The 17,121-nt window shown below is 42.6% G+C and overlaps 16 non-coding genes across 16 annotated transcripts; all 16 read left to right on the top strand.

Moving 5' to 3' along the window:
- Nucleotides 1–164: 164 nt before the first annotated feature.
- LOC135041031 (U1 spliceosomal RNA) lies at nucleotides 165–328 on the top strand. Its single transcript, XR_010234760.1, has one exon. It is a non-coding gene; the product is annotated as a U1 spliceosomal RNA (small nuclear RNA).
- Nucleotides 329–480: 152 nt separating this feature from the next.
- Nucleotides 481–643, top strand: LOC135041063 (U1 spliceosomal RNA). Its single transcript, XR_010234792.1, has one exon. It is a non-coding gene; the product is annotated as a U1 spliceosomal RNA (small nuclear RNA).
- Nucleotides 644–1,314: 671 nt separating this feature from the next.
- On the top strand, nucleotides 1,315–1,478 carry LOC135041050 (U1 spliceosomal RNA). Its single transcript, XR_010234778.1, has one exon. It is a non-coding gene; the product is annotated as a U1 spliceosomal RNA (small nuclear RNA).
- Nucleotides 1,479–1,630: 152 nt separating this feature from the next.
- Nucleotides 1,631–1,793, top strand: LOC135041003 (U1 spliceosomal RNA). The gene has a single exon (XR_010234737.1). It is a non-coding gene; the product is annotated as a U1 spliceosomal RNA (small nuclear RNA).
- Nucleotides 1,794–2,464: 671 nt separating this feature from the next.
- Nucleotides 2,465–2,628, top strand: LOC135041032 (U1 spliceosomal RNA). The gene has a single exon (XR_010234761.1). It is a non-coding gene; the product is annotated as a U1 spliceosomal RNA (small nuclear RNA).
- A 152-nt stretch (nucleotides 2,629–2,780) lies between these two features.
- On the top strand, nucleotides 2,781–2,943 carry LOC135040998 (U1 spliceosomal RNA). Its single transcript, XR_010234732.1, has one exon. It is a non-coding gene; the product is annotated as a U1 spliceosomal RNA (small nuclear RNA).
- A 673-nt stretch (nucleotides 2,944–3,616) lies between these two features.
- LOC135041025 (U1 spliceosomal RNA) lies at nucleotides 3,617–3,780 on the top strand. The gene has a single exon (XR_010234755.1). It is a non-coding gene; the product is annotated as a U1 spliceosomal RNA (small nuclear RNA).
- Nucleotides 3,781–3,932: 152 nt separating this feature from the next.
- On the top strand, nucleotides 3,933–4,095 carry LOC135041022 (U1 spliceosomal RNA). Its single transcript, XR_010234752.1, has one exon. It is a non-coding gene; the product is annotated as a U1 spliceosomal RNA (small nuclear RNA).
- A 671-nt stretch (nucleotides 4,096–4,766) lies between these two features.
- LOC135041039 (U1 spliceosomal RNA) lies at nucleotides 4,767–4,930 on the top strand. The gene has a single exon (XR_010234768.1). It is a non-coding gene; the product is annotated as a U1 spliceosomal RNA (small nuclear RNA).
- Nucleotides 4,931–5,082: 152 nt separating this feature from the next.
- Nucleotides 5,083–5,245, top strand: LOC135041010 (U1 spliceosomal RNA). Its single transcript, XR_010234744.1, has one exon. It is a non-coding gene; the product is annotated as a U1 spliceosomal RNA (small nuclear RNA).
- Nucleotides 5,246–5,916: 671 nt separating this feature from the next.
- On the top strand, nucleotides 5,917–6,080 carry LOC135041033 (U1 spliceosomal RNA). Its single transcript, XR_010234762.1, has one exon. It is a non-coding gene; the product is annotated as a U1 spliceosomal RNA (small nuclear RNA).
- Nucleotides 6,081–6,232: 152 nt separating this feature from the next.
- Nucleotides 6,233–6,395, top strand: LOC135040996 (U1 spliceosomal RNA). Its single transcript, XR_010234730.1, has one exon. It is a non-coding gene; the product is annotated as a U1 spliceosomal RNA (small nuclear RNA).
- Nucleotides 6,396–7,066: 671 nt separating this feature from the next.
- Nucleotides 7,067–7,230, top strand: LOC135041051 (U1 spliceosomal RNA). The gene has a single exon (XR_010234779.1). It is a non-coding gene; the product is annotated as a U1 spliceosomal RNA (small nuclear RNA).
- A 152-nt stretch (nucleotides 7,231–7,382) lies between these two features.
- LOC135041004 (U1 spliceosomal RNA) lies at nucleotides 7,383–7,545 on the top strand. Its single transcript, XR_010234738.1, has one exon. It is a non-coding gene; the product is annotated as a U1 spliceosomal RNA (small nuclear RNA).
- Nucleotides 7,546–8,216: 671 nt separating this feature from the next.
- Nucleotides 8,217–8,380, top strand: LOC135041034 (U1 spliceosomal RNA). The gene has a single exon (XR_010234763.1). It is a non-coding gene; the product is annotated as a U1 spliceosomal RNA (small nuclear RNA).
- A 152-nt stretch (nucleotides 8,381–8,532) lies between these two features.
- LOC135041002 (U1 spliceosomal RNA) lies at nucleotides 8,533–8,695 on the top strand. Its single transcript, XR_010234736.1, has one exon. It is a non-coding gene; the product is annotated as a U1 spliceosomal RNA (small nuclear RNA).
- Nucleotides 8,696–17,121: the final 8,426 nt, after the last annotated feature.

Raw genomic sequence — 17,121 nt, forward strand, 5'->3', positions numbered from 1 at the left:
CAGTATTAGGCAGCCTTCTGCCCTCCCATGTTCATCTGAAAATATGTGTTCTCCCTGCAGTTGTTGTCCCCAGATGAGAGTTCCCTTGTGCTGCCTCAGTTGAATCTCCTTTACTTGACAGAGATGTGCCTGAGCAGCGGCCCTCCCCAGCCCTATCCCAAATCATACTTATTTTGCATAGGAGATACCATGGTCATGAAGATTGTTCTCCCAGGGTGAGGTTCATTCATTGCATTCTGGGTATGCTGACCCCTGTGATTTCCCCAAATGTGGGAAACTCGACTGCATTATTTGTGGTAGTGGGGGACTGTGTTTGTGCTTTCCTCTGCTCAGCTCTGGTAAAAGTCAGATTTCTTTGTCTCAGATCTTCCTCTAGCCTTGTTCTTCTTTCGAGAGTTCCCTTGTGCTGCCTCAGTTGGATCTCCTTCACTTGACAGGGGGGTGCCCGAGCAGCGACCCTCCCCAGCTCTAGCCCAACTCCTACTTACCTGCCAGGTGAGATACTATGATCAGGAAGGTGCTTCTCCCAGGGCAAGGCTCACCCATTGCACTCTGGGTGTGCCGCTCCTGCGATTTCCCCAAATGTGGGAAACTTGACTGCATAATTTGTGTTTCCTCTGGTCGGCTCTCGTATAATTCAGATCTCTTTGTCTCAGGTCTTTCTCCAGCCTAGTTTGCTGTCTGTTTCCACTTCTCTTTTCTTGAGCCGCTCCCTTCTATGCCCTTGCGCACTATCCTGACCTCTCCCGTCTGCTTACTTTGTGCCTTCCAACGCACAATGCATACTACAGGTAGTGCTGCAGGGCCCACACCCTTTTACATGCTTTACAGAACAGCTCTGGAGCTGTTACAGTGCCCAGCTGCTGCAAGAAATCATCTTGAATGCTTCAGGGGCTGGGGCATAGCCAACATGAGCCCCACACCGAAGGAGGGTGGAGATGTTTAATGTGAATTAGGGGTCATCCAAGCGCCACAAAAGGACGCCATGCCCTGCACATCCCTTTTTTCTTTTCATATGCAGACGAGGGTTGAAGCCAACTTTGACCCACTGCTTGGATGACATCACCATATGCAAATCCATCTGCTGTAGGCCTTCCCCCAGGAATGCTTGTACTAGTTGTTGCATTTGGTTTGTTGTTTGGGGGTGCTTCAGTATTAGGCAGCCTTCTGCCCTCCCATGTTCATCTGAAAATATGTGTTCTCCCAGCAGTTGTTGTCCCCAGATGAGAGTTCCCTTGTGCTGCCTCAGTTGAATCTCCTTTACTTGACAGAGATGTGCCTGAGCAGCGGCCCTCCCCAGCTCTATCCCAAATCATACTTATTTTGCATAGGAGATACCATGGTCATGAAGATTGTTCTCCCAGGGTGAGGTTCATTCATTGCATTCTGGGTATGCTGACTCCTATGATTTCCCCAAATGTGGGAAACTCGACTGCATTATTTGTGGTAGTGGGGGACTGTGTTTGTGCTTTCCTCTGGTCAGCTCTGGTAAAAGTCAGATTTATTTGTCTCAGATCTTCCTCTAGCCTTGTTCTTCTTTCGAGAGTTCCCTTGTGCTGCCTCAGTTGGATCTCCTTCACTTGACAGGGGGGTGCCCTAGCATCAACCCTCCCCAGCTCAAGCCCAACTCCTACTTACCTGCCAAGTGAGATACTATGATCATGAAGGTGCTTCTCCCAGGGCAAGGCTCACCCATTGCACTCTGGGTGTGCTGCTCCTGCGATTTCCCCAAATGTGGGAAACTTGACTGCATAATTTGTGTTTCCCCTGGTCAGCTCTCGTATAATTCAGATCTGTTTGTCTCAGGTCTCTCTCCAGCCTAGTTTGCTGTCTGTTTCAACTTCTCTTTTCTTGAGCCGCTCCCTTCTATGCCCTTGCGCATTATCTTGACTTCTCCCATCTGCTTACTTTGTGCCTTCCAATGCACAATGCGAACTACAGGTAGTGCTGCAGGGCCCACACCCTTTTACTTGCCTTACAGAGCAGCTCTGGAGCTATTACAGTGCCCAGCTGCTGCAAGTAATCAGCTTGAATGCTTCATGGGCTGGGGCATAGCCAACATGAGCCCCACACCGAAGTAGGGTGGAGGTGTTTAATGCGAACTAGGGGTCATCCAAGCGCCGCAAAAGGCCGCCATGCCCTGCACGTCCCTTTTCTCTTTTCATATGCAGACGAGGGTTGAAGCCAACTTTGACCCACTGCTTGGATGACATCACCATATGCAAATCCATCTGCTGCAGGCCTTCCCCCAGGAATGCTTGTACTAGTTGTTGCATTTGGTTTGTTGTTTGGGGGTGCTTCAGTATTAGGCAGCCTTCTGCCCTCCCATGTTCATCTGAAAATATGTGTTCTCCCTGCAGTTGTTGTCCCCAGATGAGAGTTCCCTTGTGCTGCCTCAGTTGAATCTCCTTTACTTGACAGAGATGTGCCTGAGCAGCGGCCCTCACCAGCCCTATCCCAAATCATACTTATTTTGCATAGGAGATACCATGGTCATGAAGATTGTTCTCCCAGGGTGAGGTTCATTCATTGCATTCTGGGTATGCTGACCCCTGTGATTTCCCCAAATGTGGGAAACTCGACTGCATTATTTGTGGTAGTGGGGGACTGTGTTTGTGCTTTCCTCTGGTCAGCTCTGGTAAAAGTCAGATTTCTTTGTCTCAGATCTTCCTCTAGCCTTGTTCCTCTTTCAAGAGTTCCCTTGTGCTGCCTCAGTTGGATCTCCTTCACTTGACAGGGGGGTGCCCGAGCAGCGACCCTCCCCAGCTCTAGTCCAACTCCTACTTACCTGCCAGGTGAGATACTATGATCATGAAGGTGCTACTCCCAGGGCAAGGCTCACCCATTGCACTCTGGGTGTGCTGCTCCTGCAATTTCCCCAAATGTGGGACACTTGACTGCATAATTTGTGTTTCCCCTGGTCGGCTCTCGTATAATTCAGATCTCTTTGTCTCAGGTCTCTCTCCAGTATAGTTTGCTGTCTGTTTCCACTTCTCTTTTCTTGAGCCGCTCCCTTCTATGCCCTTGCGCACTATCCTGACTTCTCCCGTCTGCTTACTTTGTGCCTTCCAATGCACAATGCAAACTACAGGTAGTGCTGCAGGGCCCACACCCTTTTACTTGCCTTACAGAGCAGCTCTGGAGCTGTTACAGTGCCCAGCTGCTGCAAGAAATCAGCTTGAATGCTTCAGGGGCTGGGGCATAGCCAACATGAGCCCCACACCGAAGGAGGGTGGAGGTGTTTAATGCGAACTAGAGGTCATCCAAGCGCCGCAAAAGGCCGCCATGCCCTGCACGCCACTTTTCTCTTTTTTGATATGCAGACGAGGGTTGAAGCCAACTTTGACCCACTGCTTGGATGGCATTACCATATGCAAATCAATCTGCTGCAGGCCTTCCCCCAGGAATGCTTGCACTAGTTGTTGCATTTGGTTTGTTGTTTGGGGGTGCTTCAGTATTAGGCAGCCTTCTGCCCTCCCATGTTCATCTGAAAATATGTGTTCTCCCTGCAGTTGTTGTCCCCAGATGAGAGTTCCCTTGTGCTGCCTCAGTTGAATCTCCTTTACTTGACAGAGATGTGCCTGAGCAGCGGCCCTCCCCAGCCCTATCCCAAATCATACTTATTTTGCATAGGAGATACCATGGTCATGAAGATTGTTCTCCCAGGGTGAGGTTCATTCATTGCATTCTGGGTATGCTGACCCCTGTGATTTCCCCAAATGTGGGAAACTCAACTGCATTATTTGTGGTAGTGGGGGACTGTGTTTGTGCTTTCCTCTGGTCAGCTCTGGTAAAAGTCAGATTTCTTTGTCTCAGATCTTCCTCTAGCCTTGTTCTTCTTTCGAGAGTTCCCTTGTGCTGCCTCAGTTGGATCTCCTTCACTTGACAGGGGGGTGCACGAGCAGCGACCCTCCCCAGCTCTAGCCCAACTCCTATTTACCTGCCAGGTGAGATACTATGATCAGGAAGGTGCTTCTCCCAGGGCAAGGCTCACCCATTGCACTCTGGGTGTGCTGCTCCTGCGATTTCCCCAAATGTGGGACACTTGACGGCATAATTTGTGTTTCCTCTGGTCGGCTCTCATATAATTCAGATCTCTTTGTCTCAGGTCTTTCTCCAGCCTAGTTTGCTGTCTGTTTCCACTTCTCTTTTCTTGAGCCGCTCCCTTCTATGCCCTTGCGCACTATCCTGACCTCTCCCGTCTGCTTACTTTGTGCCTTCCAACGCACAATGCATACTACAGGTAGTGCTGCAGGGCCCACACCCTTTTACATGTTTTACAGAGCAGCTCTGGAGCTGTTACAGTGCCCAGCTGCTGCAAGAAATCATCTTGAATGCTTCAGGGGCTGGGGCATAGCCAACATGAGCCCCACACCGAAGGAGGGTGGAGATGTTTAATGCGAATTAGGGGTCATCCAAGCGCCACAAAAGGACGCCATGCCCTGCACATCCCTTTTTTCTTTTCATATGCAGACGAGGGTTGAAGCCAACTTTGACCCACTGCTTGGATGACATCACCATATGCAAAACCATCTGCTGCAGGCCTTCCCCCAGGAATGCTTGCACTAGTTGTTGCATTTGGTTTGTTGTTTGGGGGTGCTTCAGTATTAGGCAGCCTTCTGCCCTCCCATGTTCATCTGAAAATATGTGTTCTCCCTGCAGTTGTTGTCCCCAGATGAGAGTTCCCTTGTGCTGCCTCAGTTGAATCTCCTTTACTTGACAGAGATGTGCCTGAGCAGCGGCCCTCCCCAGCCCTATCCCAAATCATACTTATTTTGCATAGGAGATACCATGGTCATGAAGATTGTTCTCCCAGGGTGAGGTTCATTCATTGCATTCTGGGTATGCTGACCCCTGTGATTTCCCCAAATGTGGGAAACTCAACTGCATTATTTGTGGTAGTGGGGGACTGTGTTTGTGCTTTCTTCTGGTCAACTCTGGTAAAAATCAGATTTCTTTGTCTCAGATCTTCCTCTAGCCTTGTTCCTCTTTCGAGAGTTCCCTTGTGCTGCCTCAGTTGGATCTCCTTCACTTGACAGGGGGGTACCCGAGCAGCGACCCTTCGCAGCTCTAGCCCAACTCCTACTTACCTGCCAGGTGAGATACTATGATCATGTAGGTGCTTCTCCCAGGGCAAGGCTCACCCATTGCACTCTGGGTGTGCTGCCCCTGTGATTTCCCCAAATGTGGGAAACTTGACTGCATAATTTGTGTTTCCCCTGGTCGGCTCTCGTATAATTCAGATCTCTTTGTCTCAGGTCTCTCTCCAGCCTAGTTTGCTGTCTGTTTCCACTTCTCTTTTCTTGAGCCGCTCCCTTCTATGCCCTTGCGCACTATCCTGACTTCTCCCGTCTGCTTACTTTGTGCCTTCCAACACACAATGCAAACTACAGGTAGTGCTGCAGGGCCCACACCCTTTTACTTGCCTCACAGAGCAGCTCTGGAGCTGTTACAGTGCCCAGCTGCTGCAAGAAATCAGCTTGAATGCTTCAGGGGCTGGGGCATTGCCAACATGAGCCCCACACCGAAGGAGGGTGGGGGTGTTTAATGCGAACTAAGGGTCACCCAAGCGCCGCAAAAGGCCGCCATGCCCTGCACGCCCCTTTTCTCTTTTCATATGCAGACGAGGGTTGAAGCCAACTTTGACCCACTGCTTGGATGGCATTACCATATGCAAATCAATCTGCTGCAGGCCTTCCCCCAGGAATGCTTGCACTAGTTGTTGCATTTGGTTTGTTGTTTGGGGGTGCTTCAGTATTAGGCAGCCTTCTGCCCTCCCATGTTCATCTGAAAATATGTGTTCTCCCTGCAGTTGTTGTCCCCAGATGAGAGTTCCCTTGTGCTGCCTCAGTTGAATCTCCTTTACTTGACAGAGATGTGCCTGAGCAGCGGCCCTCCCCAGCCCTATCCCAAATCATACTTATTTTGCATAGGAGATACCATGGTCATGAAGATTGTTCTCCCAGGGTGAGGTTCATTCATTGCATTCTGGGTATGCTGACCCCTGTGATTTCCCCAAATGTGGGAAACTCGACTGCATTATTTGTGGTAGTGGGGGACTGTGTTTGTGCTTTCCTCTGCTCAGCTCTGGTAAAAGTCAGATTTCTTTGTCTCAGATCTTCCTCTAGCCTTGTTCTTCTTTCGAGAGTTCCCTTGTGCTGCCTCAGTTGGATCTCCTTCACTTGACAGGGGGGTGCCCGAGCAGCGACCCTTCCCAGCTCTAGCCCAACTCCTATTTACCTGCCAGGTGAGATACTATGATCAGGAAGGTGCTTCTCCCAGGGCAAGGCTCACCCATTGCACTCTGGGTGTGCCGCTCCTGCGATTTCCCCAAATGTGGGAAACTTGACTGCATAATTTGTGTTTCCTCTGGTCGGCTCTCGTATAATTCAGATCTCTTTGTCTCAGGTCTTTCTCCAGCCTAGTTTGCTGTCTGTTTCCACTTCTCTTTTCTTGAGCCGCTCCCTTCTATGCCCTTGCGCACTATCCTGACCTCTCCCGTCTGCTTACTTTGTGCCTTCCAACGCACAATGCATACTACAGGTAGTGCTGCAGGGCCCACACCCTTTTACATGCTTTACAGAACAGCTCTGGAGCTGTTACAGTGCCCAGCTGCTGCAAGAAATCATCTTGAATGCTTCAGGGGCTGGGGCATAGCCAACATGAGCCCCACACCGAAGGAGGGTGGAGATGTTTAATGTGAATTAGGGGTCATCCAAGCGCCACAAAAGGACGCCATGCCCTGCACATCCCTTTTTTCTTTTCATATGCAGACGAGGGTTGAAGCCAACTTTGACCCACTGCTTGGATGACATCACCATATGCAAATCCATCTGCTGTAGGCCTTCCCCCAGGAATGCTTGTACTAGTTGTTGCATTTGGTTTGTTGTTTGGGGGTGCTTCAGTATTAGGCAGCCTTCTGCCCTCCCATGTTCATCTGAAAATATGTGTTCTCCCAGCAGTTGTTGTCCCCAGATGAGAGTTCCCTTGTGCTGCCTCAGTTGAATCTCCTTTACTTGACAGAGATGTGCCTGAGCAGCGGCCCTCCCCAGCTCTGTCCCAAATCATACTTATTTTGCATAGGAGATACCATGGTCATGAAGATTGTTCTCCCAGGGTGAGGTTCATTCATTGCATTCTGGGTATGCTGACTCCTATGATTTCCCCAAATGTGGGAAACTCGACTGCATTATTTGTGGTAGTGGGGGACTGTGTTTGTGCTTTCCTCTGGTCAGCTCTGGTAAAAGTCAGATTTATTTGTCTCAGATCTTCCTCTAGCCTTGTTCTTCTTTCGAGAGTTCCCTTGTGCTGCCTCAGTTGGATCTCCTTCACTTGACAGGGGGGTGCCCTAGCATCAACCCTCCCCAGCTCAAGCCCAACTCCTACTTACCTGCCAAGTGAGATACTATGATCATGAAGGTGCTTCTCCCAGGGCAAGGCTCACCCATTGCACTCTGGGTGTGCTGCTCCTGCGATTTCCCCAAATGTGGGAAACTTGACTGCATAATTTGTGTTTCCCCTGGTCAGCTCTCGTATAATTCAGATCTGTTTGTCTCAGGTCTCTCTCCAGCCTAGTTTGCTGTCTGTTTAAACTTCTCTTTTCTTGAGCCGCTCCCTTCTATGCCCTTGCGCATTATCTTGACTTCTCCCATCTGCTTACTTTGTGCCTTCCAATGCACAATGCGAACTACAGGTAGTGCTGCAGGGCCCACACCCTTTTACTTGCCTTACAGAGCAGCTCTGGAGCTATTACAGTGCCCAGCTGCTGCAAGTAATCAGCTTGAATGCTTCATGGGCTGGGGCATAGCCAACATGAGCCCCACACCGAAGTAGGGTGGAGGTGTTTAATGCGAACTAGGGGTCTTCCAAGCGCCGCAAAAGGCCGCCATGCCCTGCACGCCCCTTTTCTCTTTTCATATGCAGACGAGGGTTGAAGCCAACTTTGACCCACTGCTTGGATGACATCACCATATGCAAATCCATCTGCTGCAGGCCTTCCCCCAGGAATGCTTGTACTAGTTGTTGCATTTGGTTTGTTGTTTGGGGGTGCTTCAGTATTAGGCAGCCTTCTGCCCTCCCATGTTCATCTGAAAATATGTGTTCTCCCTGCAGTTGTTGTCCCCAGATGAGAGTTCCCTTGTGCTGCCTCAGTTGAATCTCCTTTACTTGACAGAGATGTGCCTGAGCAGCGGCCCTCCCCAGCCCTATCCCAAATCATACTTATTTTGCATAGGAGATACCATGGTCATGAAGATTGTTCTCCCAGGGTGAGGTTCATTCATTGCATTCTGGGTATGCTGACCCCTGTGATTTCCCCAAATGTGGGAAACTCGACTGCATTATTTGTGGTAGTGGGGGACTGTGTTTGTGCTTTCCTCTGGTCAGCTCTGGTAAAAGCCAGATTTCTGTGTCTCAGATCTTCCTCTAGCCTTGTTCTTCTTTCGAGAGTTCTCTTGTGCTGCCTCAGTTGGATCTCCTTCACTTGACAGGGGGGTGCCCGAGCAGCGACCCTCCTCAGCTCTTGCCCAACTCCTACTTACCTGCCAGGTGAGATACTATGATCATGAAGGTGCTTCTCCCAGGACAAGGCTCACCCATTGCACTCTGTGTGTGCTGCTCCAGCGATTTCCCCAAATGTGGGAAACTCGACTGCATAATTTGTGTTTCCCCTGGTCGGCTCTCGTATAATTCAGATCTCTTTGTCTCAGGTCTCTCTCCAGCCTAGTTTGCTGTCTGTTTCCACTTCTCTTTTCTTGAGCCGCTCCTTTCTATGCCCTTGCGCACTATCCTGACTTCTCCCGTCTGCTTACTTTGTGCCTTCCAACGCACAATGCGAACTACAGGTAGTGCTGCAAGGCCCACACCCTTTTAGTTGCCTTACAGAGCAGCTCTGGAGCTGTTACAGTGCCCAGCTGCTGCAAGAAATCAGCTTGAATGTTCTTCGTTGATTGATGGAAGAAACATCTTACAAAAACTCTCCAGATTATTGACTTTTTAAAGTTTTTCTAGGAAACGTTCTAGATGAATGCTTATTAGCCTTTGTCAGTATGAACTTTTTGCAAAGTGTCTCTGTGGCGCAATCGGTTAGTGTGTTTGTCTATTAACCAAAAGGTTGGTGGTTCAATCCCACCCAGGGATGTAATTGACCTTGTGATCAGATTTTGGTGATATTTAAGTAGACAAGTCAAAATTTCAAACCCCCGGTTATGGTGTGGGTACCTGGCCTTCCCTGATGTAATCAGAGTTAGATTTGATTCAGTGATTTTATAAAAACAGCTAGGAAGCACAATTTAGCAGTAGGTTGCAGAGAAAAAAAATATGCTGGCTGAAAAATCCAATTGAGTGATTTAACAGCTCTTCATTTTCTGGCTTTATTTTTATGCTAACAAATTTGTTCTCTGAAAAGTGTCCACAAAGCCAAGTCTCTGATTAACACCTTTGTAAGGATGGTTTTTCACCTATTACTAAATTAAACTTGCTTCATTGGAAAGGCAGCAAGATGCATCCTCATTTCAATGTCTACTGAAATTATACAGGTTGACACCAGGAAACATTAACGCCACTGCATCCTTGCTGCTTTCTCATGTGGAAGTCTGTTTAATGTGAAAACAAGGTGATATCTAATTAGCACACAGGTAAGGAATTAAGAAAATCTTTATTTAAGGGTGAAGATGTTTCTCACAAAATCGTTGCCCCAATGCATCATTGAAATTCAAGCTGGAAAGATGATTTTAATATATCACTTGTACATTTTGTATTGCTCTTCTGGTGACAATGTAGTTTGTTTTTGTCAATTACCATTTTAATAATAGGGTAAAGAAAATTAAGTGGATTTTTGAAAGAAAACAATACTGTCAATATACTATTAAAACAAATTAAAATGGTAAAAGTTATTGTACTTTAAGTAAAAATAAAAGAGCAAAAATATCAATCCCAGTTTTGGATTACTTTAATTAACAAAAAAAAATGCATATAGCAAAGGATAGTTTCAATCTGCCTACCTCTGGGTTATGGGCCCAGCATGCTTCCATTGCAGTACTCTGCTGCACATGTAAGTGCAAGAGATCCTGAAGCACTCACTCATCATGGGAAAGTACCAATGTGTTTCTTCGTTGGTTGATGGAAGAAACATCTTACAAAAACTCTCCAGATTATTGACTTTTTAAAGTTTTTCTAGGAAACGTTCTAGATTAATGCTTATTAGCCTTTGTCAGTATGTACTTTTGCAAAGTGTCTCTGTGGTGCAATTGGTTAGTGTGTAAGGCTGTTAACCAAAAGGTTGGTGGTTCAATCCCACCCAGGAATGTAATTGACCTTGTGATCAGATTTTGGTGATATTTAAGTAGACAAGTCAAAATTTCAAACCCCCTCTTATTGTGTAGGGTACCTTGCCTTCTCTGATGTAATCAGAGTTAGATTTGATTCAGTGATTTTATAAAAAACAGCTAGGAAGCACAATTTAGCAGTGGGTTGCAGATAAAAAAAATATGCTGGCAAAAAAATACAATTGAGTGATTAAACAGCTCTTCATTTTCTGGTTTATTTTTATGCTAACAAATTTGTTCTCTGAAAAGTGTCCACAAAGCCAAGTCTCTGATTAACACCTTTGTAGGGATGGTTTTTCACCTATTACTAAATTAAACTTGCTTCATTGGAAAGGCAGCAAGATGCATCCTCATTTCAATGTCTACTGAAATAATACAGGTTGACACCAGGAAACATTAACGCCACTGCATCCTTGCTGCTTTCTCATGTGGAAGTCTGTTTAATGTGAAAACAAGGTGATATCTAATTAGCACACAGGTAAGGAATTAAGAAAATCTTTATTTAAGGGTGAAGATGTTTCTCACAAAATCGTTGCCCCAATGCATCATTGAAATTCAAGCTGGAAAGATGATTTTAATATATCACTTGTACATTTTGTATTGCTCTTCTGGTGACAATGTAGTTTGTTTTTGTCAATTACCATTTTAATAATAGGGTAAAGAAAATAAAGTGGATTTTTGAAAGAAAACAATACTGTCAATATACTATTAAAACAAATTAAAATGGTAAAAGTTATTGTACTTTAAGTAAAAATAAAAAAGCAAAAATATCAATCCCAGTTTTGGATTAGTTTAATTAACAAAAAAAATGCATATAGCAAAGGATAGTTTCAATCTGCCTATCTCTGGGTTATGGGCCCAGCATGCTTCCATTGCAGTACTCTGCTGCACATGTAAGTGCAAGAGATCCTGAAGCACTTACTCATCATGGGAAAGTACCAATGTGTTTCTTCATTGGTTGATGGAAGAAACATCTTACAAAAACTCTCCAGATTATTGACTTTTTAAAGTTTTTCTAGGAAACGTTCTTGATGAATGCTTATTAGCCTTTGTCAGTATGTACTTTTTCTCTGTGGTGCAATTGGTTAGTGTGTAAGGCTATTAACCAAAAGGTTGGTGGTTCAATCCCACCCAGGAACGTAATTGACCTTGTGATCAGATTTTGGTGATATTTAAGTAGACAAGTCAAAATTTCAAACCCCCTCTTATTGTGTAGGGTACCTGGCCTTCTCTGATGTAATCAGAGTTAGATTTGATTCAGTGATTTTATAAAAAACAGCTAGGAAGCACAATTTAGCAGTAGGTTGCAGAGAAAAAAAATATGCTGGCAAAAAAAAATCCAATTGAGTGATTAAACAGCTCTTCATTTTCTGGCTTTATTTTTATGCTAACAAATTTGTTCTCTGAAAAGTGTCCACAAAGCCAAGTCTCTGATTAACACCTGTGTAGGGATGGTTTTTCACCTATTACTAAATTAAACTTGCTTCATTGGAAAGGCAGCAAGATGCATCCTCATTTCAATGTCTACTGAAATAATACAAGTTGACACCAGGAAACATTAACGCCACTGCATCCTTGCTGCTTTCTCATGTGGAAGTCTGTTTAATGCGAAAACAAGGTGATATCTAATTAGCACACAGGTAAGGAATTAAGAAAATCTTTATTTAAGGGTGAAGATGTTTCTCACAAAATCGTTGCCCCAATGCATCATTGAAATTCAAGCTGGAAAGATGATTTTAATATATCACTTGTACATTTTGTATTGCTCTTCTGGTGACAATGTAGTTTGTTTTTGTCAATTACCATTTTAATAATAGGGTAAAGAAAATTAAGTGGATTTTTGAAAGAAAACAATACTGTCAATATACTATTAAAACAAATTAAAATGGTAAAAGTTATTGTACTTTAAGTAAAAATAAAAGAGCCAAAATATCAATCCCAGTTTTGGATTACTTTAATAAAAAAAAAAAAGCATACAGCAGAGGATAGTTTCAATCTGCCTACCTCTGGGTTATGAGCCCAGCATGCTTCCATTGCTGTACTCTGCTGCACATGTAAGTGCAAGAGATCCTGAAGCACTCACTCATCATGGGAAAGTACCAATGTGTTTCTTCGTTGGTTGATGGTAGAAACATCTTACAAAAACTCTCCAGATTATTGACTTTTTAAAGTTTTTCTAGGAAACGTTTTAGATGAATGCTTATTAGCCTTTGTCAGTATGCTCTTTCGCAAAGTGTCTCTGTGGCGCAATCAGTTAGTGTGTACGGCTATTAACTAAAAGGTTGGTGGTTCAATCCCACCCAGGGATGTAATTGATCTTGTTATCAGATTTTGGTGATCTTTAAGTAGACAAGTCAAAATTTCAAACCCCCTCTTATGGTGTAGGGTACCTGGCCTTCTCTGATGTAATCAGAGTTAGATTTGATTCATTGATTTTATAAAAACAGCTAGGAAGCACAATTTAGCAGTGGTTTGGAGAAAAAAAATATGCTGGCAGAAAAATCCAATTGAGTGATTAAACAGCTCTTCATTTTCTGGCTTTATTTTTATGCTAACAAATTTGTTCTCTGAAAAGTGTCCACAAAGCAAAGTCTCTGATTAACACCTTTGTAAGGATGGTTTTTCACCTATTACTAAATTAAACTTGCTTCATTGGAAAGGCAGCAAGATGCATCCTCATTTCAATGTCTACTGAAATAATACAAGTTGACACCAGGAAACATTAACGCCACTGCATCCTTGCTGCTTTCTCATGTGGAAGTCTGTTTAATGCGAAAACAAGGTGATATCTAATTATCACACAGGTAAGGAATTAAGAAAATCTTTATTTAAGGGTGAAGATGTTTCTCACAAAATCGTTGCCCCAATGCATCATTGAAATTCAAGCTGGAAAGATGATTTTAATATATCACTTGTACATTTTGTATTGCTCTTCTGGTGACAATGTAGTTTGTTTTTGTCAATTACCATTTTAATAATAGGGTAAAGAAAATTAAGTGGATTTTTGAAAGAAAACAATACTGTCAATATACTATTAAAACAAATTAAAATGGTAAAAGTTATTGTACTTTAAGTAAAAATAAAAGAGCCAAAATATCAATCCCAGTTTTGGATTACTTTAATTAACAAAAAAAAAGCATATAGCAAAGGATAGTTTCAATCTGCCTACCTCTGGGTTATGGGCCCAGCATGCTTCCATTGCTGTACTCTGCTGCACATGTAAGTGCAAGAGATCCTGAAGCACTCACTCATCATGGGAAAGTACCAATGTGTTTCTTCGTTGGTTGATGGAAGAAACATCTTACAAAAACTCTCCAGATTATTGACTTTTTAAAGTTTTTCTAGGAAACGTTCTAGATGAATGCTTATTAGCCTTTGTCAGTATTTACTTCTGCAAAGTGTCTCTGTGGCGCAATCAGTTAGTGTGTACAGCTACTAACCAAAAGGTTGGTGGTTCAATCACACCCAGGGACGTAATTGACCTTGTGATCAGATTTTGGTGATCTTTAAGTAGACAAGTCAAAATTTCAAACCCCCTGTTATGGTGTAGGGTACCTGGCCTTCTCTGATGTAATCAGAGTTAGATTTGATTCAGTGATTTTATTAAAACAGCTAGGAAGCACAATTTAGCAGTGGGTTGCAGAGAAAAAGAAATATGCTGGCAAAAAAATCCAATTGAGTGATTAAACAGCTCTTCATTTTCTGGCTTTATTTTTATGCTAACAAATTTGTTCTCTGAAAAGTGTCCACAAAGCCAAGTCTCTGATTAACACCTTTGTAGGGATGGTTTTTCACCTATTACTAAATTAAACTTGCTTCATTGGAAAGGCAGCAAGATGCATCCTCATTTCAATGTCTACTGAAATAATACAGGTTGACACCAGGAAACATTAACGCCACTGCATCCTTGCTGCTTTCTCATGTGGAAGTCTGTTTAATGTGAAAACAAGGTGATATCTAATTAGCACACAGGTAAGAAATTAAGAAAATCTTTAAGGGTGAAGATGTTTCTCACAAAATCGTTGCCCCAATGCATCATTGAAATTCAAGCTGGAAAGATGATTTTAATATATCACTTGTACATTTTGTATTGCTCTTCTGGTGACAATGTAGTTTGTTTTTGTCAATTACCATTTTAATAATAGGGTAAAGAAAATTAAGTGGATTTTTGAAAGAAAACAATACTGTCAATATACTATTAAAACAAATTAAAATGGTAAAAGTTATTGTACTTTAAGTAAAAATAAAAGAGCAAAAATATCAATCCCAGTTTTGGATTACTTTAATTAACAAAAAAAAATGCATATAGCAAAGGATAGTTTCAATCTGCCTACCTCTGGGTTATGGGCCCAGCATGCTTCCATTGCAGTACTCTGCTGCACATGTAAGTGCAAGAGATCCTGAAGCACTCACTCATAATGGGAAAGTACCAATGTGTTTCTTCGTTGGTTGATGGAAGAAACATCTTACAAAAACTCTCCAGATTATTGACTTTTTAAAGTTTTTCTAGGAAACGTTCTAGATGAATGCTTATTAGCCTTTGTCAGTATGTACTTTTGCAAAGTGTCTCTGTGGTGCAATTGGTTAGTGTGTAAGACTATTAACCAAAAGGTTGGTGGTTCAATCCCACCCAGGAATGTAATTGACCTTGTGATCAGATTTTGGTGATATTTAAGTAGACAAGTCAAAATTTCAAACCCCCTCTTATTGTGTAGGGTACCTGGCCTTCTCTGATGTAATCAGAGTTAGATTTGATTCAGTGATTTTATAAAAAAAACAGCTAGGAAGCACAATTTAGCAGTGGGTTGCAGATAAAAAAAATATGCTGGCAAAAAAATACAATTGAGTGATTAAACAGCTCTTCATTTTCTGGCTTTATTTTTATGCTAACAAATTTGTTCTCTGAAATGTGTCCACAAAGCCAAGTCTCTGATTAACACCTTTGTAGGGATGGTTTTTCACCTATTACTAAATTAAACTTGCTTCATTGGAAAGGCAACAAGATGCATCCTCATTTCAATGTCTACTGAAATAATACAGGTTGACACCAGGAAACATTAACGCCACTGCATCCTTGCTGCTTTCTCATGTGGAAGTCTGTTTAATGTGAAAACAAGGTGATATCTAATTAGCACACAGGTAAGGAATTAAGAAAATCTTTATTTAAGGGTGAAGATGTTTCTCACAAAATCGTTGCCCCAATGCATCATTGAAATTCAAGCTGGAAAGATGATTTTAATATATCACTTGTACATTTTGTATTGCTCTTCTGGTGACAATGTAGTTTGTTTTTGTCAATTACCATTTTAATAATAGGGTAAAGAAAATTAAGTGGATTTTTGAAAGAAAACAATACTGTCAATATACTATCAAAACAAATTAAAATGGTAAAAGTTATTGTACTTTAAGTAAAAATAAAAGAGCCAAAATATCAATCCCAGTTTTGGATTACTTTAATTAACAAAAAAAAAATGCATATAGCAAAGGATAGTTTCAATCTGCCTACCTCTGGGTTATGGGCCCAGCATGCTTCCATTGCAGTACTCTGCTGCACATGTAAGTGCAAGAGATCCTGAAGCACTCACTCATCATGGGAAAGTACCAATGTGTTTCTTTGTTGGTTGATGGAAGAAACATCTTACAAAAACTCTCCAGATTATTGACTTTTTAAAGTTTTTCTAGGAAACGTTCTAGATGAATGCTTATTAGCCTTTGTCAGTATGTACTTTTGCAAAGTGTCTCTGTGGCGCAATTGGTTAGTGTGTAAGGCTATTAACCAAAAGGTTGGTGGTTCAATCCCACCCAGGGACGTAATTGACCTTGTGATCAGATTTTGGTGATATTTAAGTAGACAAGTCAAAATTTCAAACCCCCTCTTATTGTGTAGGGTACCTGGCCTTCTCTGATGTTATCAGAGTTAGATTTGATTCAGTGATTTTATTAAAAAACAGCTAGGAAGCACAATTTAGCAGTGGGTTGCAGAGAAAAAAAATATGCTGGCAAAAAAATCCAATTGAGTGATTAAACAGCTCTTCATTTTCTGGTTTATTTTTATGCTAACAAATTTGTTCTCTGAAAAGTGTCCACAAAGCCAAGTCTCTGATTAACACCTTTGTAGGGATGGTTTTTCACCTATTACTAAATTAAACTTGCTTCATTGGAAAGGCAGCAATATGCATCCTCATTTCAATGTCTACTGAAATAATACAGGTTGACACCAGGAAACATTAACGCCACTGCATCCTTGCTGCTTTCTCATGTGGAAGTCTGTTTAATGTGAAAACAAGGTGATATCTAATTAGCACACAGGTAAGGAATTAAGAAAATCTTTATTTAAGGGTGAAGATGTTTCTCACAAAATCGTTGCCCCAATGCATCATTGAAATTCAAGCTGGAAAGATGATTTTAATATATCACTTGTACATTTTGTATTGCTCTTCTGGTGACAATGTAGTTTGTTTTTGTCAATTACCATTTTAATAATAGGGTAAAGAAAATTAAGTGGATTTTTGAAAGAAAACAATACTGTCAATATACTATTAAAACAAATTAAAATGGTAAAAGTTATTGTACTTTAAGTAAAAATAAAAGAGCAAAAATATCAATCCCAGTTTTGGATTACTTTAATTAACAAAAAAAATGCATATAGCAAAGGATAGTTTCAATCTGCCTATCTCTGGGTTATGGGCCCAGCATGCTTCCATTGCAGTACTCTGCTGCACATGTAAGTGCAAGAGATCCTGAAGCACTCACTCATCATGGGAAAGTACCAATGTGTTTCTTCATTGGTTGATGG

The sequence above is a fragment of the Pseudophryne corroboree genome, unplaced genomic scaffold, assembly GCF_028390025.1.
Source record: "Pseudophryne corroboree isolate aPseCor3 unplaced genomic scaffold, aPseCor3.hap2 scaffold_789, whole genome shotgun sequence".
NCBI lineage: Eukaryota > Metazoa > Chordata > Amphibia > Anura > Myobatrachidae > Pseudophryne > Pseudophryne corroboree.